At 41.2% G+C, this 26,311-nt stretch overlaps 1 long non-coding RNA gene across 2 annotated transcripts; it reads right to left on the bottom strand.

The window, feature by feature from the left end:
• Positions 1-5,003: 5,003 nt before the first annotated feature.
• On the bottom strand, positions 5,004-19,322 carry LOC131228075 (uncharacterized). 2 transcript variants are annotated; one of them, XR_009162723.1, is made up of 3 exons: positions 19,073-19,322; positions 18,860-18,980; positions 5,004-5,136 (listed from the first exon to the last, which is right to left on the bottom strand). It is a non-coding gene; the product is annotated as an uncharacterized LOC131228075 (long non-coding RNA). The 2 variants fall into 2 exon arrangements; XR_009162722.1 differs by lacking the exon at positions 5,004-5,136 and adding an exon at positions 5,624-6,124 and having other exon boundaries at positions 19,073-19,321.
• Between the last annotated feature and the right edge of the window lie 6,989 nt (positions 19,323-26,311).

Raw genomic sequence — 26,311 nt, 5'->3', positions numbered from 1 at the left:
TAGCAGAACAAACAAAACAAAGAAGAAACGCCATACCCTTAGGTTTACTTGTATGGAGCCGCCGTCACAGTATAATGTGTACCTGCCCTTAGTGCTCCTATCCCTCCCTCATACATATATATAAACACAAATACATGTGTGTATATGCATATGTATATGTATATATTATAAAACCCAAGGAAACGGTGTAGTGTGTGTGAGTGATCTAGGGTCCCTTCCCTGGTTGTCTTGCCTAAAGCCTTACTAAGGCATGAAGAAACTAATAGTGCCATCAAGGTATTGAAAGTTACAGCATCAAGAACATTTCATAGACTTGTGATATTAATGTATTGTAGGTCTCTGCACAATTTTTGTTGTGGTAGGAAGCATGTGGATGCATTTTGGTGAGACACCAAGCAAGCTCCAGTTGATAGAATCAATGCTGATGAGGGTACTGATTTAGTCTTGAAGCTGTGAGGTGCACATAACCCTGAAATCTGTCAACAGGCATATGAAGCCTCACCTTGGTCTTTTTTCCACATTCCTTGCATTTTCCATAGTCGATTTTGACGCTTTCTTTATTCTCATTCTCCTTAACATCCTTCTTCTTACCACCCTTCTTCCGATTCTTCTTGAAAACCATTTTGGAAAGTGGGTTTAGACGAACGAAGGATTTGGAAGAACGAAGGGTTGTGTTGGAAGAACGAAGGGTTTGGAAGAACGAACGGTTCGAGGGTTTGGGGTTTGAAGTCCGGTGGTGGTGCCAATAAGGTGACTAGTTGTCGGTGTTGTGGATGGAAGATGAGTTCAATATGGGGCCCGCCGAGCCATTTTAATGACCATGCATGCATTGGACTTGCGTCAGGAAAACCTCACATTGGGATGATGCATGTAGGCTGCTTAGGAGACCATTTTATTCATAAGATTTTTATTTCGTGTCGATTTGACCATTGGATCTTATCAACCAGGCCATATCGGGCCACTAAATCTTCTAGAATTGGATCCCTTAGACCTCATTATTGCTCTCTTTATGTTTTTTGTTTGTTATTTTTAAAATTTATTTGATGATTGAGATTGATAGTAAGTGTTCTACTTTCTTTATTTTGGATGATAGGGCATATTACTTAGGTGGCATAGTTGTAAGTATTTTAAAATTTCATTATAAAAGCATAGGGGGAGTGGACATCCAACCCTAGTGGAGTATTTTTTAGAAGAAAAAAGAAAGCTCTCTTCTCGAACAAGGTATTCATCTTCCTCTCTTTTCTTCATCATTTCCATTCCCTCACAACCTTTCTAAATCTATCAAAATCCTAACCCAATGCATCCATTTTCTTCTTTCTCCCTACCTATTTAGGTGTGGACTTGCCTACACATACACACACATGTGCGTCCATATAGACCTTCACGTGTGGACCCTTTCTCATATCGTTTCCCTCCTTAATCTCCTTATAGCCCTACCTAATTCTTATATCCTTTAAACCCATAGCACCCCGAATTCCAAATCTCAATTCATAAACTTAAAACCCTAACAAAATCTCTCTTTTTTTAACCTTTCCCAAAGCAGAATTTTACTTGCGTAATTTTCTATTCACGTGGTTATTGCACTATCCATGCTAGATTGGAAGTCTCTGCTTCCAAGTGAGTCACTCTTGAATTATTTTATATTTTAGTGCAACGTGTATGTGATAGCGTATGACCTTTGTATTACAAATCTGAATTTCTAAACCTATTTTGTAGATATAAGTAATTTTACATATTCATTGTTAAAATTAATGCGTGATTGACCTCTCATCTTATATCATAAGTTAGTTTCAATCATCCTACATGAAAAATCCTCTTTTATATATATATATATATAACCTCCCGTTATCTTTCTTTCCACAGTACTGGCGTGCTATGTTTGGGATGAGGTTGAAAGATGGCGGGGTGGGTTGAGAAAAAGCTTGGTCTGGCCCTAATGCAGCCCATTGACAATTCATACTGTTTTGTAAAACATGGATTGGTGGGCGGATGAGCTCTTCACACACCCCTACATGCAAAGACAATGAACTCATCACGTGGGCACTAAATCAAAAGGTTGCACAGTTTTTAATATCCACCTTGGCCAAGGAATCGTATGATACATGTCCCATTGCTTAGTATATCATGTGCCGGTTCTCAATTCTGACAAGAGGAGCCTGGGGTTCGTTGATCCAGATCATTGGCTTGAGTAACGAAATGCAGATTTCACTTGATACGGTGTTAATTCATACGACTTAATGGTGTTTATTCCACCTAATGCAATTGAATACACATAATCCCATGTTCCTTTCTCTAAATGTTTGCCCAAATCCTACCACCTATCTTTAGTCACGTTTCAGCAATTTGTACAAGATGGCCTTATTATGGATTGGCCATTTTCTTAAAAGTTCCAAATAGGAAAAATTACACGGTATTGAATTTCATTTGGCGGGATATAAATTCCATTTGATATTTGAAATCAGGGGGAAGAATTAGATTAATCCAGTATCATGTCATCACAGTGATATTTATGGTGTACTTCAAAATCCATTACACATATAGGCCGCACATTGACGCATGTGTTTTATCTATGCCGGTCATCCATATACACCTTTTGCACATGATATGTATATAGGTGACCAGCATTTGATGTGAAATCTAGTCCACTAATTACAATTGCATGGTCCACCTTGATGGATTGCAGGCTGTGTGAAGCCGTTGACAATGGAGCCAACCTTGATGCATGTGATGTATATCACATTATCCACCCATCTTTCTAGCTCATTTTAGGGCATGGGCCCAAAAATAAAGCAGATCCAAATAACAGACACCACACGGTCTGTGGGAAGCAGAGTCATCGGCATAAGTTATAGTTCCAACCAAGTAGTGCACAAGTTAATATCTGGGTTTTTCCTTCATCCAGTTCTACGTGGCATTATCAAAGGGTTCTATGGCAAATAAACATTAAGGTGAGCTTAAGAATTCGTGAATGGTGGGCATTCAATTACCATTATTTCCTGTGTTGTGGTCCACCTGGTATTTAGATCTGATTCATTTCTGAGCTCATGCCCTAAAATGAGCTGGAAATATAGATTAACAGCAGGTATATACAACACATGCATCAAAGTGGGCCGCACTATCAAAGGGTCTCATCTACCAGGACGTGCTTTGGCTGGTGAGGAACACTGGCCAGATAGCTGGTGTGAAAGCTCTGCAGGGCCACCATAATGTATGTGCTTTATCAATGCCATCCATTCATTTTGTCAGCTCATTTTATGACGAGCCAAAAAATGAAGCAGATCCAAAGCTTAGGTGGACCACACAACATGAAATAACAGAGCTCAAATTCTTACCATTGAAACCTTCTTGGGAGCCACAAAAGTTTAGGATCAAGTTAATATTTATAGGATCAAGTTGATATTTGTGCTATCCCGTTCTCAAGGTTTGTGTGACCTTATCAACAGGTTGGATGGCAGATAAAATTGCAGTGGGCACTGAAAAGTTTTTAATGGTAAACATTCAACAACACTATTTTCATGTGGTGTGTTCCACTTTTTTTCTTTTTTTCTTTGAAGACACAGGTTGTCTTCAAAAATGAGCTAGAATGGATGGACAGCATTGAACAGATACAACATGGTGGGGCCACGGAGCTTTGACACTTGGCTGGTGAAGCCTCCCCTGACCAATGGCTGTGTGGGCCCTGCGATGATGTATGTTTCATCCCATCTATCCATTTTTCCAAATCATCTCACGGTGCAAGCCAAAAAATAAGGTAAATCTAAATCTCAAACGGACCATAGGAAATAGTGTTTAATTGAATACCCACCATTAAAAACTTCTTGTCGGGCCACAATTTTTGGATCAAGCTGATGTTTGTTATGTTGGCTTCATCCAGTTCCATTTAACTTAATTATTAATAGGTTGGACATGAAATAAACATTACAATGGATCCTATGAGATTTTTAATGGTAGCCTTTCAATATTATTGTTTTACTGTGGTGGGGTCCACTTGAGATATAAATCTGCCAAATTTTAGGGATGAAGTGCTAAAATAATCTAGAAATATGAATGGAAAAAACAGATATATCATAGTGGACCCACATAGACATACAATTAGCAACCTGATTAATGGCAGAGTCACCTGCCACAAAGCGTCCTGCGACACCAGCTAAAGGTCACTAGCTGGGAACGTGGATTGGCTACTGACCGCGCTACTGGCCCGTTACTAATGGTTGGTGCTCTTTAAACCCCACCATAATGTTTGGGTTTCATCTGTCCATTATTTTTTTCACAGATCGTTCCATATTATAAAACAAAAAATCTGATAGATCAAAATTTAAGTGGACCCATCAAAGGAAACAGTGTTGAAAGAATACTAACCATTAAAAACTTCTTGAGGCCACAAGTTTTGGATTAAGCTAATATTTAATTTTTCCTTCATCCTGTATGACCTAATCAACAGGTTGGATGTCCGATAAACGTTACAGTGGACCTTATAAGATTTTTAATGGTGGAAATTCAATTACTGCTGTTTTCCTTTGTTGTGGTTCATCTGAGATTTAGATCTGCCTCAGTTTTGGGATCAACGACTTAAAATGATCTGGAAAATGGATGACCGGTGTAGATAAAATGCATACATCATGGTAGGGCCCACAGCACCGACCACTAGCTACCTTATACTGGCCGCCACTACCGTTCGTCCAAACCCTCAGACGCTACCCTTCGTTCTTCTTCGTTCGTCCAAACCCTGCAACGCTACCCTTCGTTCTCCTTCGTTCGTCCAAACCCTGCAACGCTACCCCTCGTTCTTCTTCGTTCGTCCAAACCGACCTTCACCTTCCCGAAAATGGCATTCAAAAAAAATCGGAAGAGGGGTGGAAAAAAGAAAGAAGTTAAGAAGAACGAGAAGAAAGAAAGCATTGAAATCAACTACGGGGAATGCACAGAATGCGGCAAAAAGGATTTCAAAAGAATGAACGACTTAACGGAGCATGTGCAAGAATGCAAGAAGGAAAAAGAAAGAAAGCGCCGCGATCAGGAGAGGGCGAGTGCAGGCGGCGTGTGAGTCAAGGGCGAGTGCAGGCGGCGTGGCGAGAGATGTGTTGGCAGCAGCGATCACCACCGTCCCCTATCGACTTCAACATCGTCCCCTTCAATCTGTGGTGAAACTGTCTTTTAGACCTACCACAACAAAAATTGTGCAGAGACCTACAATACATTAATATCACAAGTCTATGACATGTTCTTGATGCTGTCACTTTCAATACCTTGATGGCACTATTAGTTTCTTCATGCCTTGGTAAGGCTTTAGGCAAGACAACCAGGGAAGGGACCCTAGATCACTCACACACACTACACAGTCTCCTTGGGTTTTACAATATATACATATACATATGCATTTACACACATGTATTGGTGTTTATATATATGTCTGAGGGAGGGATAGGGGCACTAAGGGCAGGTACACATTATACTGTGACGGCGGTCCATACAGGTAAACCTCAGGGTTATGGCGTTTCTTCTTTGTTTTGTGTGTTCTGCTATGATAAGGGACATTGTTCATCAATGCTACAAGTTGGTGCTAGTCTTTGATATGGTCAATTTTGCTGTAAACTATTTAGATAGTTGAGAAAATTAGGATCTAACAGGAAGTGGCAGTAAAAAAAAGGCAGCCCCCATACTGAAATTTATGAAGTAGCACATATCTGTCATTTAGACTTTGAACAGCATATGATGTCATGTATTGTCTGATTCGAGTATGAATCAAGTCATTAATTGGCTAAACAATAAAAAAAAAAAAAAAAAAGGACTCACTGATGCTGATTTTCAGTGCTAGACCCAGATAAGTTCACTGGTGGGGATTATGAGATCCCAATGAATATACACGGGGCGAAACAAATGCTTGTGAATATCGCAACTTTTGTGTGTCAAGAATTTCAGAAACCTTCTGTTCAAGATGGTGTATGTCACAACTTATCGGAAAGCAATGACTGGCCATCTATGTTGATGTCATCGGAGTATTGAGTCATGCCAGCTAAGTCTTGTTTCAAGGTGGATTCAAATCAACAGTAGGAGCGGAATGAGAAATTTCAACCTCTTGTTTGCAAGGAAACTGTGGTTATCCTATGATGGCCATTAGAAGGACCTACATGATAAATTCTTTGAATTAGAAAAGAGAAAGAAAACTCTAAGCAAACTTAGAATATGAAACTCCATAAAAATGGAGAAGTGACAAATCTCTTACGCAGTCAGTGAATTATGCAATGTCGAAAGGAAAAGGGATTTCTGAGGAAAGTTTCATCTCATTCAAGATAATTTACAAGATAATCCAGTGCAGGTTGCATCATGGGGATGTGAGGCATTGAAAAGAGGCTTGTCATCAAGGAATGTAAGAAGAAAATTGATATGGCATTGAGAAGAATAAAGCCAAGCCAGTTTCATCAAATTGGGTTAACGATTGTTGGGGAAGTTCAAAATCTTGTTAGTGCTGACAGTAGGGAGCTCACGGAGAATATGTTCTCATTGGTTGGAGATATCTTTGATCTCAAGGAGTGTGTAACTAGATTGTCAATTCAATCAGACTGGTACCTGAGGACGTTTTCCAAATCCCAATGGATGTTAGGCAATGTGTTTATTGCTCTAATGATCCTCACTTGATAGAGGAGTTTGGACTGTGCTTCAGTGATTCGCACAAGGTGGAATCTGTGGAATTTTAGTGGTCATCTACTCAAGTAGAAATCCCCTCGGCTTTTCTCACCCTCACTTGGAAATGTTCTATCAAGGGTTGCTTTGAAATGGTGGAGGGAAGAGTGGTGTGGAATGCGGACTTCAAAAAGGAACATACTTGATGAAGAAATTATTATGTGGTCAGAGTTTCTTGGAATTTTATAAAGAACTTGTCCGTTCCACAATGAGAATGATGAAAGAATTTGGCCACCCTCTCAGATGGGGAGCAGGGTGGCAAGCAAGTGAATTTGATCCCTAGATGTTTGCCTTTTGATAGAAGAGAAGGAGAAGGGAAAGGGGGGTTGTTCTCAAGGAACTCTTTAAATTGCTATGCCCAACAGTGTTTTCACCCATAATGTTCAAAAAACCAATAACAAAAAACAGTGTCTTCGCACATGGTTTTAAATATCGATGATATTGACCAAAATATTGGCTGATATATTGAGTTTTTCATAGTGTGCAAACAAAACCCCAGTAGAGTATTGTTTTTACATTGTTTTGACAAAAATATTGTCAATATATGCATTGAAAATATTCTCAACGAAATAAGTGGAAATCCATGTCTAATAATTGTTGATCCATGCATTGAAATGTATTTCAACCAGGAGATTTGGATTTCCAAGGTGGAAATTGGAAATCTGATCAGGTAGATTACCTTTCAAGAAAAAAAAAAACCTGTTCAGGTAGATCATGTGTATTACTCTTGAGATGCATCAATCTTGAGATGCATCCATCACTCCAATTAGGGAAGAATTTGCCCTTTGAGTTCAAATTATTGCGTACATTTATTTTATTGACTCACCTATGAATCGTGTCACCATTGCCTTTGGCGACAGTTAAGGAAGCCCACCGGTCAGATCAACTTGAATGTTATTGAACTTCACAATAGGAACACATTGTCACTTCTTGCATCTAATCACGTACTGAAGTTGTTCTCATGGCCTCCATCTTACATTCAAATCTTTAAACTTCTGTTTAGTTGGCTAATAATCAATGTGTTCCGGTTTTTGAATGAAGAGGTAGACTGCATCTCAGAAGTTGAGATAGACTGTATCTCAAAAGTTGAGCACAATCGTCTAGAATCCCGGTTTTCGATTGAAGAGGTTAAAGGGGTGGTGGACTCCTTGGTTGGAGATAAGGCTCCCAGCCTAGATGGTTTTCCAATGATCTTCTTTCAACCTTTCTGGAATATCCTGAAGACAGATGTTATGGATTTCATGAACGAGTTCTACAATAGAGGGCGGATTTCTAAATCGATAGGGGCCTCTTTCATCGCCCTTATCCCTAAAAATCCAGGAGCAAAGTCCATGTCAGATTTTAGACCCATTAGTTTACTTGGGGGGGCCTTATAAGATATTGGCAAAGGTTTTAACTTCTAGATTGCTAGGAGTGATGGGAAAGATTATAGCTGACAACTAGAGTGCATTTTTATCAGGTAGACAAATCGTTGATAGTGCTCCCATTGCCTTTGAGTGTTTGGACTTGAGCCACAAATCCGGTGCCAAAGGCCTTATATGCAAATTAGATCTTGAGAAGGCGTATGATCATGTTGATTGGGATTTCTTACGGTATATGCTTCAGCGAATGGGATTTGGGGTCAAGTGGAGAGCATGGATGAAGGAATGCGTAGGCTCTGCCTATTTTTCGATTCTTCTCAATGGGTCCCCCAAAGGTTTCTTCAGTAGCACAAGGGGTCTTCATCAAGGCGATCCGCTATCCCCCTTTCTCTTTCTTATTGTTGGAGAAGCCCTATCTAGAATGTTGAGCAAAGGTCAGGAAGAAGGCATCATCAGTGGGCTTAAAGTGAAAGGAATGAATACAACCATCTCTCATATTCAGTTTGCAGATGATACAATTCTATTCTGTGAAGCAAATCGGGCAAAAGTCAGTAATCTTCACACTACTATAAGATGTTTTGAAGCAGTTTCGGGTTTGAAAGTCAACCTGGGCAAATCGAAGATGTTAGGAGTGAATATGGAGGACAACGAATTACGGGACTTCGCTAACTACTTTGATTGTCCTATGGGCAGCTTTCCTACTACATTTGTGGGCCTCCCTCTCTGTATCGGTAAGCCCCCATTATCACTATGGGACAAGGTCACTCACAGATTTGAGAAATATCTTGCAAGATGGAAATGCAGATATCTATCCTTGGGTGGGCGTCTCACTCTGATCAAAGCCGCGCTATCGAACTTACCTCTATACTTTATGTCCCTCTTCAAGTGTCCGGCTTCGATTCTTGCAACTCTTGAAAGACTCGGGCATGATTTCCAATGGCAAGGCAAAAAAGAGAAAAAGAAATTTCATTTGGTTAATTGGAAAGGGGTATGCAAAGAGAGGAATGAAGACGGAGCAGGGGTAAAGGATCTCAAAACTATGAATCGCGCTCTTTTAGGAAAATGGATTTGGAGGCTTGGGACTGAGAATGGGTCTTAATGGAACTCCTTAATCAAAAGCAAATATGGGTATTCAGAGGGCGGATGGTGGACAAAGGATACTTCGCGGTACAAAGCTTCTAGTTTATGGAAAGATGTGACGTCTATCAAGAATAGGGTCTTGAAGGGCATTGGTTTTGCGTTGGGAGATGGCAAATAGATCCGTTTCTAGGAAGATTCATGGTTGGGAGAAACGTCCCTCAAAGAAGCTCATCCAAGCATTTTTCGGTTAGCCATGAATCATAATAGCAGACTGTCGAATTGTTTCTCAGTGATAGGAGAAGAAATTGTCTGGAATATCGTGTGCAGAAGAGACCTTCAGGATTGGGAGATTGAAGATTATATGGTCCTTCTTAATCGCCTGATAGCCTGCAAGCCAAATCAACTAAAGGAAGACTCTCTGATCTGGAACCTTGACAGAGCTGGCCATTTTTCAGTTAAATCCCTCTACAGATTCCTGGATTGTTCTTCTCCTGTCAGGTGCATTAACCTGACTGATCATGTTTGGAAGTTCAAAGTCCCTCCCAAGCTAGTGGCCGTTGTGCAAACACCTGGATTGTCCATCGTAACTCTATAGATGCCCTGGCTAGAAAATAGGCCAGTCCACACCACTGCTTTTATTAACCCAAATTTATTAATTTTATATTAAATACAATATAAAACTGTGAATGCGTACAGTGATAGCATTCACCATTCGTACAAACAGTTTCTCAAGGGTTATATCATTTCAGATTCATGAATACTACCATGTTACATATACTTTGGATGCACTTGAATAACCCAAATTATTTGGCCCCTAACATGCCCCAGAGACTAGTCTAGGACACTTGGTCCATGTGAAGCTTTCCAACAAAACACCCAGTAAGCCTTTTTCACTTATGATTAATTCATATGTCGGAGTTTCCAGCAGTAGTCTTTCCTACCACCTAGCTACCACTTGGACTCGAATGTGTGATACGTTTTTATAATACTGGATTTTTTTTTTTAATGTACTCAACATTCTAAGGTAATTAAAGAAGTAAAGGATGGTCTAAACGAATGGAACTTAGGCTGTCCATACTTCTTAAGCTAATTTGGTTTCCACACTTTATATGCAATAAATTTCAATGCTTTTCTAAGATAGGTGGTCACACATGTGGCACAGTGGATGAGTATGGTATTTTAAGGTGGATGATGAGACAACGACGCTTGTGAATACATGAAGATGGACTTTCACAAGTGAAACACTCAAAGTTGGTTGGTCAGTCGAACAGGTTGTGTATGCTGCACATTGGTGCATATGAAACACTTAAATATGGACAATGGCCATATGACAGTTGTGGCAAATGCAAGTGTGGGGCACTTGAAAATGAGAGCAACACATGGTGCACTTGTCACATTAACACGTGGGGCATACAAGATGAGCGGTAGCACGTGTCACATTGGCACATGAATGGTGCTTTAAGATAGATGGAGGCACATGTGGCACATTTGCATATGTGGGGCACTCCAGCATAGACAGTTGCACGAATGGGGCATTTAGAAGATGAGAGGTGGGACATGTGCTTGTCATGTAGGGCGCTTTGTAAAGAGAGTGCTCATTTCCTCCATTTCTTGAAAATGGGGTTTCTTAATATGGGGTGAAAAAATGAAAATTTTCATGAATGAGAGGAAAATGGGAATGACATTTTCTAGAAAATTTGAAAAACAACCAAAATGCCATTTTCATGTGAGTAGTCTTTTCTAAATTCAGGTTTTAACAAATTCAACAAGCCCTTTGGGCTTGTTTGGATTCATGGAAAGCATCGGAAATGAAACATTATTTCTTAGAAAACCTTATTTCTACCAAGTTGTAGAAAAGGAAATTCTGTTTTCCATATTTGTTATTAAATAAGATTTCTTAGAAAAATTGTGATCGGTTTCCAAATTTATTGTTGATAAAATAAAAAAGAAAAATTTCCCGATAGTCATTGGCATGGACCGGATTTGCATGCGACACATGTGAGACATTTGAAGATGGCAGATAACACGTGGGTGCTATAGCTTAACGGTGTCACATATAACACATGAGGGTTGCTTGAGCTTGTATGGTGGCACATGTGACACAAGCAACACATTAGTACATATGATGCATGTGGGCACTTGTAGATGGTGGCACACCTACATCTAAGCACATTGACACATGCAGGGCGTCACATGTGGTGCATATAGAGCAATTGAAAATAGATAATGACACATGTGCAAAGTAAGACATGTGAGTGGCACACAAGGGCGCAAGTAAAGGATGAATGGTGACACATGTAGCATAGTGACACATGCATGACACAATCAGAGATGGAAAATTGAAAGTGGGCACATGCAGCACATGTGAGGCGCTTTATACATGTGGGGCCCAAGTGAAGATGGATGGTGGCCCATCTCACGCATTAGTATATGTGGCATAGTGGCACAATAGAAGATGTATAGTAGAACATTCACACATGTGACACATGTGAGGTGATTGGAGTTAAGCAATCGAATAATTATGATTAATTCCTGTGAAATTTATGTTCCTTCAATAGTAGAAAAATGCTTTTCTTAGGAGGAAGGTGGGAAAAAAAATTTGTCGATTTTTCTAAAATAATAAACAATGTTTCTCATTAATTCCAACCAAAAAAGAAAAAGTCTTCACGAAAATCAGAAAAATGAGAAAGAGTGTTTCTTATTAAATCCTGAAAATAGTGTTTGCTTCCTTCCTTTCTACGGATTCGAATAGGTAGGTTGAAAAGGAAAATACATCATATTAGGCTTTTCAAAACTACTTTTTTCCTAAGCCAGCAAACATGGGAAAGAGAATTGCCCATTTTTTAAGGCGAGATTAATCCCTACGGATGCACGTAATCACCCATAAACCACGTGCATCAGGTAAAGCACAGAGAGAAAAAGCAAACCCGTGTTTGTGAAGAGTAAACCCACGACAGTAGCCCTTAGCCTGAACATAGGGAAGAAATTGTTAAAATTACTAATGATTCAAGGCTTAGCTTGACATGATCCATTAATCCCCATGCTTTTGGCTCTTAGCGTTTGGCATCGGAGTCAAAACATACATATGATGTTCAAGCCGAGAAGGGGCAACTTGGAGACTACGATGCAACGCGTTCCCCCAATCACGGGATATATTCTGCTAAATAGAGGACCAATCTCTGGTGACCCACCATACCTAATGGACCCACAAAATGAAGGATAGATAAGAATGGGTGTGGCTTGGGTGGATTGTCAACTGTATGGCCCACCATGATGTATGGTGCAACGCATCCCACCAGTAATGTGATAGATTCTAAATAGAGGCCCACTCTCTAGTGACCCATCACACATAATAGACCCACTGTGATGTATGTGCCTTACATCCATGCCGTCCATCCCTTTTGACAACTTATTCTTGCACAGGATCCCAAAAATGAGGCAGATCCTCAATCTCAGGTGGACCACTCCACAGGAAACAGTGGTGATTGCCCATTAAAAACTTCTTGTGCGCCACAATTGGATCAAGCTGATATTTATATGGTCCCTTCATCCAGGTCTTTGTGACCTTATCAATAGGTTGGATGGCAAGTAAACATTCTAGTAGACCTTGGGAATTTTTTTAATGGCAGGTGGTATTCAATCACCATTGAACCAATCTTTGGATCTACTTCATTTTCTGGATTGTCCTGAACTATCAAAACGGAGGGACGGTATGGATGTAAGACACATACATTACAATGGGCTACACAATCAGGAATCCATCTCCCTCCGTGGATCCCAAACCTCCACTAAGCCGCCTATAACAACTATTCTGCTATTTGATAAAACCTGACAAGTATTAGTACGTGAATGGCCCAAATTCTAATCAGAAGTGGGTCTGAATTGGTCTTCCGTCAGCATATGTAATGCCAGTGTAAAAGAATCCATTGTTTTTCACTGTAAAGATAAAATCTTGACAATAATATTCAGGTAAAGGCATAATCTTTAAAATGAATCTACAATAATCCGAGTTTATTGTCCCACTGTAACTACCCAGATTGTTTTAATGGTCATTGATTAAAACAAGCCATGGGATTTGAGAAAAATAGGATAACCAGTCGAAATAGAGGGAATTCTAACTGTACACAAAGCCATGGTCTCCAGCACCGCATTTTAAAATCGGTGGCACATGTTAAACATTGGCACATGTGGGGTGCCTAGTGATGAGGTTATCATATGTTGCAACATGTCGTCCTTTGACATGGAAAACTTGAAGATAGGAGGTCACACATGTTGCACATGTGGCACAATGGATGCTTATGGTATTTTAAAACGGATGATGGCAAAATGATGCATGTGAACACTTGAAGATGGACTTTCGCACGTGAGACGCTTGAAGATGGGCCGGTGGAACAGGTTATGTATGTTGTACATTGGTGCACATGAAATGTTTAAATATGGTTAATGGCCATATGACAGTTGTGGCAAATGCACACATGGGTATTTGAAGATGAAGGTGGCTTGTGGTGTGCATATCACATTAACACATGGGGCATATAAGATGAGCAGTGGCACATGTTGCATATGTGGCACATTTGCATATGTGAGGCGCTTGAACATGGATGATTGCACATGTTGAGCATTTACAAAGTAGGAGGTGGACACTTTGCAAAGACAATACTCATTTCCTCTCCTTTTTTTTCTCGTTTTCTTGAAAATGCATTTCCATGTCAATAGACTTTTCAAAGTTTAGGTTTCAATGAATTTGACAAGCCACTCAGGGCTTGTTTAGATGCGAGGAAAGCGCCGGAAAGGAAACATTATTTCTCGAAAAACCTTATTTCTACAAAATCATAAAAAAGGAAACTTTGGTTTCCATGTTTGTTTTTAAAAAACATTTCTTAGAAAATTTGAGATCAATTTCTAAATTTATTGTTGGTAAAAATAAAAATTTAGAGAAGTTTTTCCTAATGGTCATTGGCATGTGCCAGTTTAACACATGACATGTATGGGACACTTGAAGATGGACAATGGCACGTGGGTGCTACAGCTTAATGGTGCCACATACGACGCAGAAAGGGTGCTTGAGGTTGTATGGTGACACATTTGACAAAAGTTACGCATTAGCACATTTGATGCATGTACTTGAAGGTAGATAGTGGCACACATGCATCTAGGCACAATGGCATGTGTGGGATGTTGTGGCAAGTGTCACGTATGGAGCAATCGAAAATGAATTATGACATATGCGAGTGGCACATGGAAGTGTGAGTGGCACATGTAGCATAACAACACATGAATGACATAACAAAAGATGAAAAATTGAAGGTTGGCACATGCAGCACATGTGAGGTGCTTTATATACATGAGGCCCAAGTGAATATGGATGATGACACATGGCACCACGTGTGCTACACAACGGAATGGAAAGTTGGCACATGAAGCACATTTGAGGTGCTTTGTATACATCGGGCCCAAGTGAATATAGATGTTGGCCCATCTATCGCATTAGTATATGTGGGATAGTGGCACATGTGTAGCACAATAGAAGATGTATAATGGAACACTTGCACAAGTAACATAAGTGAGGCAATTGGAAATAGGCAATTGAATACATATGTTTAATTCTTGAGAAATTCACGAAAAATGTTCTTTTACAGGGGGAGGTGGGGAAAATAAATTTGTCAATTTTCCAACAAAAAGAGAAAAAGAAAAAATAGTAATTCTCATTAATTCCTAAAAAAAGGAAAAACTCCTCATAAAAAACGGAAAAATGAGAAAGGGTGTTTCTCATTAATTCCTTGAAAAAATAAAGTCTTTACAAGCAATGGAAAATAGTGTTTGCTTTCTTTCCTTTCTATAAATTCAAACAAGTTGTAAAAGGAAAATATTTTCTATTAAGCCATTCAAACATAGAGAAGTTGTTACAATATTAAGATTTTATTAGTTTTTTCGCATTTGGCATTATAGTCAAAACTTACATCCTACGCTCAAGTACGTGAAGAGTAGCTTGGACACTATAGTGCAATGTCTTCCATGTCATAGGATAGATTCTAAATAGAGGTTCAATCTCGAACGACCTATCACACCTAATAAACCAACTAAATGAAGAATAGATAACAATAAATGTGGCTTGGGTGAATTGTCGACTGTGTGGCTCATTGTGATGTATGTGCCTTACATCTACGTTGACCATCCATTTTGATGGCTAATTCCAGGGGACAATTGCACAAATTAAGCAGATCCAAAGATTGGTGGACCACACCACAGGAAACGTGGTGAATGACCATTAAAAACTTCCTGTGAGCTACACAAGTTTTGCATCAGGTTAATATTTGTGTGGTCCCTTCATCCTCATCTTTTGTAAATATATCAAAAGGGTGGATGGAAAATAAACATTGTGATGGCCCCAAGAATTTATTTTTTTATGGTGGGTATTCAATCACCACTATTTCTTGTAGTGTGTTCCGCCAAATCTTTGGATCTATTTCATTTTCTGGACACAGGTTGCATCCTGCCACGCCCGTCTCTAGCCCCGAACGGGCAGTTCTGTAGGTGGGCCCACGTTGATTTATCTGTCTATCCATGTCATCCATCCATTTTCTCATATCATTTTAAGGCATGAAGAAAAAAAAAATGAGGTAGATCCATGTCGGTTTGGGAAGAAAGAAACAATAAATGCTTTAGGGACGTCTCAAACTCGGAAACAGTTATCGCCAGCAAAGCTAAGCATCTTTTGATCGAATGGGTTGTTTATGTAGTGGGCCTTAAAGATGTAGATTTTCTTTTTCTTGGAGTCTAGTTGTTGATTACCTCCTCAGCGATCTCTCTTCTCCCCTGCTTTGTATCTCCCTCTCCTTTTTTTCTCTTCTTATATATATATTCAATGACTTTTCAAAAAAAAAATGAGGTAGATCCGACGATCAAGTGGACCTCACCAAATAATAAACTTGGTTGCATCAAATGCACAAAGCATGAAATGATTGTTGCATTAAATGCAAGAGTAATCTATGGTGTGGTTCATTTGAGCGTTGGATCTGCCTCATTTTTTTGTTCATGCCTTAAAATGATATTAGAAGAGAGATGAACAGCATGGATAAACAAATACTTCACGGTAGGCCCGCCCACAGAACTGCTTGATCGGGGCTAGAGATGGGCAGGGGTAGGAAGCAATCCGCATCCTTATTTTCTGGATTGTCTCTAAACTATCAAAACGGATGGACAGCGTGGATGAAAGGCACATATATCACAATGGCCCCCACAGCAGGGATACACCAACATCGGTGGATCCGAGCCACCCCAACAACAATTATTCTGCTACTTCCTAAAACATGAACAACACCGGTGCATCAAGGGACCAAATTCGTATCAGAAAACTTTATTTTTCAAATTTGTTTTTAAATAAGATTTTAAAAAATTGGGATTGATTTTCCAATTTATTATTTGGTAAATTTATAAATAAATAAATAAAAATCTAGAGAAAATTTTCCTCATGGCCATTAGCACATGCAAGATTAACATATGACACGTGTGCTACATTTGAAGATGGAGTGAGTGCTAAAGATTAATGGTGTCTCACATATAACACATGAAGGGTGCTTGATGTTCTGATGATGGCACATGTGACACAAGCTACACATTAGCACATTCGATACATGTGGCATGTGCATCTAGGCACATTCGCATGTGTGGGATGTTGTTAAATGTGGCACAGAGCGATTGAAAATGGATAATGGCATATGTACGACATAACATGAGATGGAAAATTCAAACTTCCTAGCACATGCACATGTGAGGCACTTTACATGTGAGCCCAAATGAATATGAACGGTGGCAAATGTTATAGACAACAGAAGACGCGGACAATGAAAAGTTGGCACATGAAGTGTATTTGATGCGCTTTGTACATGTTAAGCCCAAGTGATGATCGATGCTGGCACATTCAACGCATTGGCAGAGGTGGCCCAAGCATGGCACAATAGAAGATGGACGGTGGAACATTCACACGTGAGGCTATAGCATACGCGTTTGGTTTTTGAAAAATCCATTATCCATTTTCCTTCAATTGTAGGAAAATTCTTTTCCCAAGGGGAAGGACTTAAAATCAATTTATTCATTTTTCAACAAAAAGAGAAAAATGACATATGATGTTTCCATAATTTCTATAAATAAATAAATAAATAAGTCTTAACAAAAAATAAAAAATCAGGACACTGTCCTTTTCTTCCTGCACATCCAAACATGTTGAAAAGGGGGTTGTTACATTTCCTATGACTTAGGCCTAGGCTGATGTGCCATTGACCCTTGAGCTTTTGGTGTCCTAATTAATTTTGTAGTGTTTGACCTCAAGTCAAAACGTACATTTCATCCTCAAAGCCAGAGAGGCAACTTGGACACCACAGTGTAACTAGTCCCATAAATTATTGGATAGATTGTATACAAAGGCCCAATATCTGGTCATCCATGGACCTAATGAACCCACTAAATCAAGGGATTGGGTACTAAGTGAACTCTATTGGGTCCATCGGGATTTATGCATTTTACCCCTTCTGTCCATCCATTTTATCAAATAATTTTAGGACATTAGCTCAAAAATGAAGCATATCCAAAGCTCAAGTGGACCACACCACATAAAACAGTGTGAATGAACATTTACAGTTGAAAATTTATTAAGGACCACAGAAGTTATGAACCAACCTGTTATTTATGTTTTCCCTTCATTCATGTTTTTTGTGGTCTTATGAAGAGATTGGATGACAAATAAACATCACTTTGGTCCATGGAAATCATTATTCCCACTGTTTCATGTGGTGTGGTCCACTTGAACTTCGGATCTGCTTCAATTTTAATATCAACCCCTAAAACGAGGTGGAAAAATGGATGGACAGCATGGATAAAACACGTTTATTCACGGTAGACTTAACAAGTTTGCTCAGTACGATAAAGCCTAATGAGTAACTCTGTACGCGCGCAGCTTCGGTGTATCCTTCACTGGGTGGCCCACCGTGATGTATGTGCCTTACATCCATGCCGTCAATCCCTTTTTGATGGCTTATTTTAGGGCAGGATCCCAAAATAGGACAGATAACTTAATCTCAGGTGGTCAACACCACAGGAAACAGTGGTGATTGACCATTAAAAACTTAAATGGGCCACACAAGTTTTGTATAAAGCTGATATTTGTGTGGTCCCCTTCATCTACGTCCCTGTGTATTTATCAACGGCTTGGATGGCAAAGAAATATTCTGGTGGTCCCCAGAAATTTTTTAACGGTAGGTATTCAATCACCATAGTTTTCTGTGGTTTGGTCCACCAATCTTTAGATCTACATTTTCTAGATCGTCCTTGAACTGTTAAAATGAATGGACGGCGTGGATGTAAGGTACATACATCACGGTGGGCCCAAACAGTCAAAGATCCACCCACCTTGGTGGATCCGAAGGCGTGTATTCGATGAAATCTAACCAGTACGAACGGCCCAAGATCCAGTCAGAAAATGGCCGGATCGGTCTTCTTTGTTAGATTTAATCTTGATGTGAAAGAATTCATCTTTTTTCAAGGTAAAGATGCAATTTTGATCATGATTATCATATAAAGATATAAGCTTTATGATTAATCTGTAATAATCCAAGTTTTCTCTCGTAAAGACGAGATCTTTACAAGCAAATACACGAAAATCTCATATAAAGATGCAATCTTTGCAAGAAAAGAGGGTAATTTTCAAGAGTAATCATCATAAAAATTAATAGCAACCACACCTTTCAAATCAGATCTGGAACCGGAGGCTCTTGTAGATGCCGTCGCCGCCGTCGCCTTCGATGAACGCCTCCCTCTCTGCCTCTCTCTCTCTCTCTCTCTTCTGAGATCTGTCATTGGGAACTGGGGGCTCTTGTAGATGCCGTCGCCGCCGTCCGCTTGGAAGCACGCCTCCCTCTCTTCCTCTCTTTCTTTCTCTCTCTCTCTTCGGGAACTGGGGGCTCTCGAGGATAGACACTGCTCCACCTCGCGTCAGATCTTAGGTGGGGATTCCAGGGCTTCAGGCTTTCACCACGGGGGAGGATCCTGACCTTTGGATGAAAGTTGAAGTTGGGAGACGAAGGGTGGGGATTTATTTCGAGACCTCGAAGTGGGAGCGAATTAGGTGATGCCCGGATTCATCCTACACGGTGCGTCCCTTGCAGTGGGGCCCACCGTGATGTATTTATTCCATATCCACGCCGTCCATCAGATTCATTTTCCCAAAAATTAAAGAGATCCAATTATCAAGTGGACCATACAGATCATACAATAGAAAAAAGTTTTGTCTGATCATTGATGGGCGACAAAAGTTTTATATCAAGCTGAATTTTGTACTTTCCCTTCATCCACGCTATGTTACCTTATCAACCGATTAGATGGAAAAAAAACACTATAGGAATATTAAAGTGATCCATAAAAAGTTTTTAACGGTAGGAAGTTTTAATCACCACTGTCTCCCATTGTAGGTCGACGTTATAGTTGGATTTACTTCGGTTTTTTGGATAATGTTCTACAATGAACTGGATAAACGGATGGACGGTGTGGATATAGAATATATGCATCAAAGTGGGCCCGACAGTAAGGGCCGCACGGTCTTTGGTGAGGCTGGGTTCTCACCTTATCCTGTCCTCTGCCGCAGCGGACGGACGCGGATTTCCTGTGCAAGCCTTTTGCAGGAAGCTAATGCATGGGAAACCACCTAAATGAGAATAGGGGAGTGCATCGAGTCCAACCGAGTCGAGCTGGCATCATTTTGACTCGGCTCAGCCATTGGCTGACTTCAGCTCAAACTCAGCTCAGCTTGGTCGCTGGCTGACCTCGTCTCCAGCTCGACTTACTTCGATCTTCAAGCTTGATTAGCCAGCTCGGCTCAACTTGGTTCGGTTAGCAGCTTTGGCCGAGTTCAAGTCAAGATCGAGCCAAATTCAACATTGAGCTATTTTCACAAACACCTAGGCTGCACCTTCAAAATCCATCTATATAGGAAATTAAAGCAATGGTTTTACAAGTATTTTATCAAACACCTTCTAAGCAAAATAAAAACTAAAAAAAACTCAGAAAAAAAATGGTATTTGTTTCATGTACATACTATCTTTGCCACCAGCCACACTTCGTTGAGTCATTTTATCAAATACTTAGTGAGTAACATCAATGGCAAAGTAACTGAGCCACCAAACTGGTTTGATTCGAGTTCGATTCGAGCTGGATTCAATCCGAGTTGAGTCAAGGTGGGTTTTTTTTTCACACACGCACACACACTGCACACACTCACGCTACTGGAATTTCACCACCTATGTATACTCGAACCCTTGACCGAGTGTTGAAACTCCTGAGAGTCTACCACCCGAGCAACAGTAAGGATCCCTTGAACTCTACTTCGAACCGAATCGAATTGAGCTTTTTCGAGTTGAGTCGAGCGAGCTAACCGAGCTAGCTCAGTTTGTGTACACCCCTACCTACGTGGGGTCCATCGTGATGTTTTTGAGAAATCAACTCCGTTCATCTGTTTTTTTAGATCATTTTAGGACTTGATACGTGTCACGCCCCAAACCCGAAAATCGGATTCATAGGAATCTCGATTGCCGAATCCAGTGGGCCGATATTAATGTTTACATTTCATCCATACCGTTGGTAACGTCATTCCTACTGGGATGAACTTAAAACACAAATATTATCGTGACTCAAAACTTATTTGGCTCACGAATATTTCAACAGTGAAGGTTCAATTTTAGAATTTTTGGCACACTTGAGTGTTGGATTTGGCTTCTTTTTTTGCCTAATATGCTAAAACCATCTCATAAAATGGATGAACGGAATAGATTTCTCACAAACATCAAGGTGGGCCCCACGTAGGTTCACAGCGCTGGAACTCACCGCTGAAGGCTTTCGCAGGAAATCCTCGTCCGAAGTGAACGAAAGTGAATTGGCTGGTGTCTACACACCGCCGATGTGGTTGGTGTGTTAATGTCACAGTTACATGGGTCCCATCATGAGTTCTGAGTTATATCCAAATCGGTCGTTCACTTGGTGAGATGGTAATAATGCTTAAACTGAAAAATAAGACAGATCTAAAAATCAAATGGACTGCACAGTAAAAATCGGTGGGGGATTGAACGTCTGCTATTGAAATACTTTTGGGGTCGCAGAAATTTTGGATCAATATGAAATTTTTTTTCTTCATCCAGGTCTAAGTAACCTTGTGAAGATATTGGATGGAAAGTAAACGTTATGGTGGACCCTACGAATGTTTTAACGGTGAGAATCATTGTCTCCATTGCTATCCTTGGTGTGGTACACTTGAGCCTCGAAAATAACTCATTTTTCATATAAATATCTAAAATGAAATCTTAGAATGAATGACCGGTGTAGATATGATAAGTACATTATTGCGGAGCCGTGTAACTTTAATCTCCTTTCAACCGTTCGTACAACGCATAGCTCAAAAAGCGTCAGCGCTTCGCACGACACGTATCCACATGGCTAGGTTGGTGGTGTCTAGTACACCAGCCAATCCCTTCCGAAGTGAATGCGGATTGCCTTACAGAGCCTTTCGCATGACTTCCAGCAACAGGAAGCTAGGTGGGGCCCACCGTGATGTTTGTGAAAAATCCACCTCGTTCATCCGTTTTTCCAAATCATGCTAAGTCAAGGTCTTGAAAATGAGGCCGATCTAGGAACTCAAGTGGGTCGTACGACACCAAAATTTGGGGAAGGAAATGTTTACCGTTGAAATCTCCCTAAGTCCAGGTGATGTTTATATGCCATCCATACCGTTTACAAGGTCAGTCCTATTGGGATGAGCATACTAGTCTTATCCATAACTACTATGGGGCCCACGGATGTTTCTTGTAATGTGGCCCCCTTGTTTTTGCATCTATCTCATTTATGTGGCAAAGCTGATGGACAATGGATTTCTCATAAATATCATGGTGGCCCCACTTGGCTTCCCGACACAGGAAGTTCACGTCACACGCTGGCTTATGCAATCCCAACACGTAGGTTAGTTTGGCTTAACTTATAAATCTAAGTGTGAACCCATAGGATATTTTAATACTCTTATTTTCTATATTCTGAATTCCCTATTATTTTCCTTGTGTCCAAATAAATTAATGTTTTAAACATCTAAAAATCAAGTTTTGGGAGCCACATGACATTTTTAATGTCTTTTCCACTCATATGCCCATTTCTCATAGTTGGATGCATCTTCTGATTTTCATTTAAAACTACGACAGGCCCCTTAATCAATCCAAAGATTTTTGTTGGTGGACATCACACCCAACATTTACCTAGATTTTGCACAACACTCAATTTTGAATCAAATTTAGTTTTGAAAGAAATGCAGATAAGTAGGTGGCAAACATGATCAAAGAATTGGATTTTATGTGAATAACATGGCAGTAGATTTAATGTAAATATTGTTGTAGGGAAAACATGTCGATCTACTGTCCGCAGGCCAGGTCAGGAATCCTAATAAACTACAAGTATGACCTAATGGCCGAGCCCCCACCTACAGACCAACTAGAGGAAGACCAGCCTCAACTCGAGGTCGAGCTCGGACAACCCAAGGTCGAGCTCGGCCTCGGTTGAATGACTGAGCTCGACCTCAATAAACAAGACGTGCCCGACCTCAGCAGGGAGGTTATGCCCGACCTTGACTGAACTCGACCTCAACAAATAGGACGTGTCCGACCTAGGGAGGGAGGCTGTGTCCAACCTCGGCAAGTGGGCCACACCCCACATCGGCACGACAAGGACTCAACTAGCACAATCGACCAAAGTTTCACATCAAGGATCATGGGATCCAACTCCAACGTGGATCTCTCCACCGATAATCTAGAAGAATTCGCATACGCAACTCAGAATCCTACTAGGATTCTATCCACGCCAAATATAGTGACGAGCCCCCTCTATGCCATCGCCTCTTCCTACCTATATAAGGGAAGGTCCTCAAAGGAAGAGGTACACACAATCTCTAGACCTAACTCCTGTGTATCCAACTAAACCTAGTTTCCTGACTTCGCCATCGGAGAGTCCCTGACATATGAGTTAAGGTCTTCTTTATCCACTCTTCGTGTAGGTTTAGGAGCCAGGAGAAGGGGCGACCGGATTTTTGCATCAATAGTTTGGCACCATCTATGGGAATGACGTCTGAAGTCGTTCTCATATAAACATTCAAGTTTAGCAATGACGAAAGGGAAGAAGAAAGCCCCCACTTCTTCCGTCGCGCCCAATCTTATACCGCTAGAGTAGCCTGATAGTCGCCACGACATGTCTTCCAAACTCTAGGCAAACTCTGTGCCCACAGGACCGACGCAACACTCCCGGAATCGAAAGGGACGTCTAATGACCCTTGAGCAGCAAGTCGAGATGTTGAACAATAACATGAATTCAATGAGACAAATACTGGAGGAATTACTATCTCGCGCCGCCCAGACCACTGGACAAGCTCCAAACCCAACGCCCGACCTGCCAGAGGCACCCGCTGCCTCCCAAAAAAGCAAACAGATCGGGACTTCAAAACCAGTGCACTCTCACATCTCAAGCATTGTCGTGTTAGCAACGACTGATCTACGTCATGAACTGGATGAAAAAGAGATGCGACATCCGGAAACAGCGGCCAAAGCAATGGCCAAAAGTGAAGTCTCTTGGGAAGCAGAGCTTAAAGACTTGCGAGGTCAGATCGACGATATCCGTCGAACTACCAGCGACTCCGTCCTCGATTGAAGCAATATCAGATGAAGCCAAGCCACCATTCATAACTGACATCATGCATGCGCAGTTACCACCCGGATTCCGCATGCCCCATATCACCCTATACTCAGGGACCGCTAACCCGTCCAAGCACCTGGATTCCTTTAAAGCATGGATGGAAGTCCATGGAGCATCAACCGCAGTCATGTGTCGAGCGTTCTCCCTAACTCTGACTGGAACGGCCCTAAAGTGGTTCCGACAGTTAAATCCGCAGTCGATTAGTTCTTTCCCAGAACTCAAGAAAGCATTCATCACGAACTTTGTTGGGGGTAAAGAGAGCCTTAAACCGGCCTCCCATCTCCTAAACATCGTCCAAGGAGATAACGAATTACATCAAGCATTTCAACTTAGAAACCGTACAAGTACAGGGACACTCGGAGGAGATCGCCCTAGCCGTGCTCATGGGAGGTCACAGAGAGGGTAGGTTCCTCTTCTCACTCGACAAGAACCCCCCGAACAAAATGGTCGATCTGCTGAATAGGGCTCAGAAATACTCTCACGCCGAGAAAAACGCAAACCTTCAGAAAGCTATTCGGAATAAAGGAGGCTCGGCTAGGGAAAAACGATTAAAGGAAGAGTCGGCTACAACAAATGATAGTAAGAGAAGAAGGAATGACAAGCTTCCTAGGGGCCAACGACTGAGCAAACACCCCGAGAGCAGGTTCAGTTCTTATACCACTCTTAACATAACGCCTAAACAGATCTTTATGGAAGTTCGGGACAAGTGAATTTTGAGGTGGCTGAACAAGATGAGGGCCGACGCCGACCAGCGAGATAAAAGGAAGTATTATGCTTTCCATCGTGACCATAGTCACTCAACGAGCGACTTCTTTGACCTAAAGGATGAGATCAAGGCCCTCATCCACAATGGGCACTTGGGACATCACCAAGAGAGAAGAACAAGTGAAATTCGAGAATGAGCAACAAATCAACAACGAGCCCAAAGTGAAATCTGCCCTATCTTCGGCGGACCGGCCGGCAGGGGCGATTCCAACAGAGCTCAAAATATCAATTAGAATTCTCCAGAACACCAAGTACATATTGCCAACAGGCCGCCAAAGGAACAAAAGATCACCCCCTGCGATCTGACCTTCACTGAGGAGGACGCAAGATCTATCCATCACCCCCATGACGACGCACTAGTGGTGACTATGACCATAACCAATCATAGAGTATTTTGAATTCTGGTAGATACTGGCAGCTCGGCAGACATTCTCTTCACTGAAGTGTTCGACAAGATGTCGGTCGGGAGAGACCGACTCTGACCTGTCAAGACGCCTCTAGTCGGGTTCGCAGGAGATAAAGTCACCTCAGAAGGATCAATCCAACTCCCAATCACTGCTGGGGAGGGGCAGAACCAAGCAACGGTAATGATAGATTTCCTGGTAGTCTACTGCCCCTCGTCTACAATGTAATCCTTGGATAACCCTCACTCAATACTCTGAGAGTGGTCGTATCCACATATCACTTGGCGATGAAGTTCCCCACGAGCATGACACTATGCTGGTCAGAGGCGATCAGCAGGAAGCTCGACAATGTTATACCTTAGCATTAAGGAAACATAAGACGATGAATCTCACTGCCCGTGATCCCCGAGAAGAGTCCGACGAAAGAGGTCGGTCAATGGAAGACCTTGTGTACATCCCGCTCGACAAATCTGACCTCGCTCGAACAGTTCAGGTCGGATCTTCCCTGGCCCCAGCGCTACGAGACGAGATCATGGCTCTCCTTCGATGACACTTTGATATATTCGCCTAGTTGCACCAAGATATGCCCGGTATCGACCCAAGAATAATAATGCACAAACTCAACGTCGATCCCGACCATAAGCCAGTTAGGCAAAAAAGGAGAGCATTCGAGGAGGAGCGATACGCAGTAATTGGAGAAGAGGTTGGGAAGTTCCTCGAAGCAGGTTTCGTGGAAGAGATATACTTCTCGGATTGGCTAGCCAAATTGTCTTTGTCAAAAAATACAATGGGAAGTGGCAGGTCTACATTGATTACACTGACTTGAACAAAGCTTGCCCCAAAGACAACTTCTCCCTCCTTCGAATCGACCAGCTCGTCGACAGTACAGCTAGGCACGAACTCCTAAGCTTCATAGATGCATACTTTGGTTATAACCAGATCGTGATGCACCCTCATGACAAACAAAAGATGAGCTTCATCACAGACAAAGGACTCTACTGCTACAAGGTCATGCCCTTCGGGCTGAAAAACGCTGTCACTACATATCATAGGCTTATGAACAAGATGTTTGCCCAATAGATCGGGCACTCCATGTAAGTCTATGTCAATGATATGCTGGTCAAAAGCATCAAAGTCATAAACCACTTGTTTGATTTAGGGGAAATGTTTACAAATTTAAGGAAATACCAGATGAAACTTAACCCAAGCAAATGGGCCTTCGGTGTCGGTTCAGGAAAGTTCCTCGAATTCTTA

Source organism: Magnolia sinica, chromosome 15 (genome assembly GCF_029962835.1).
Source record: "Magnolia sinica isolate HGM2019 chromosome 15, MsV1, whole genome shotgun sequence".
NCBI classification, from domain to species: Eukaryota; Viridiplantae; Streptophyta; class Magnoliopsida; order Magnoliales; family Magnoliaceae; genus Magnolia; species Magnolia sinica.
The sequence above is the reverse complement of the archived record's forward strand: the minus strand, read 5'-3'. Positions and strand labels throughout refer to the sequence as shown.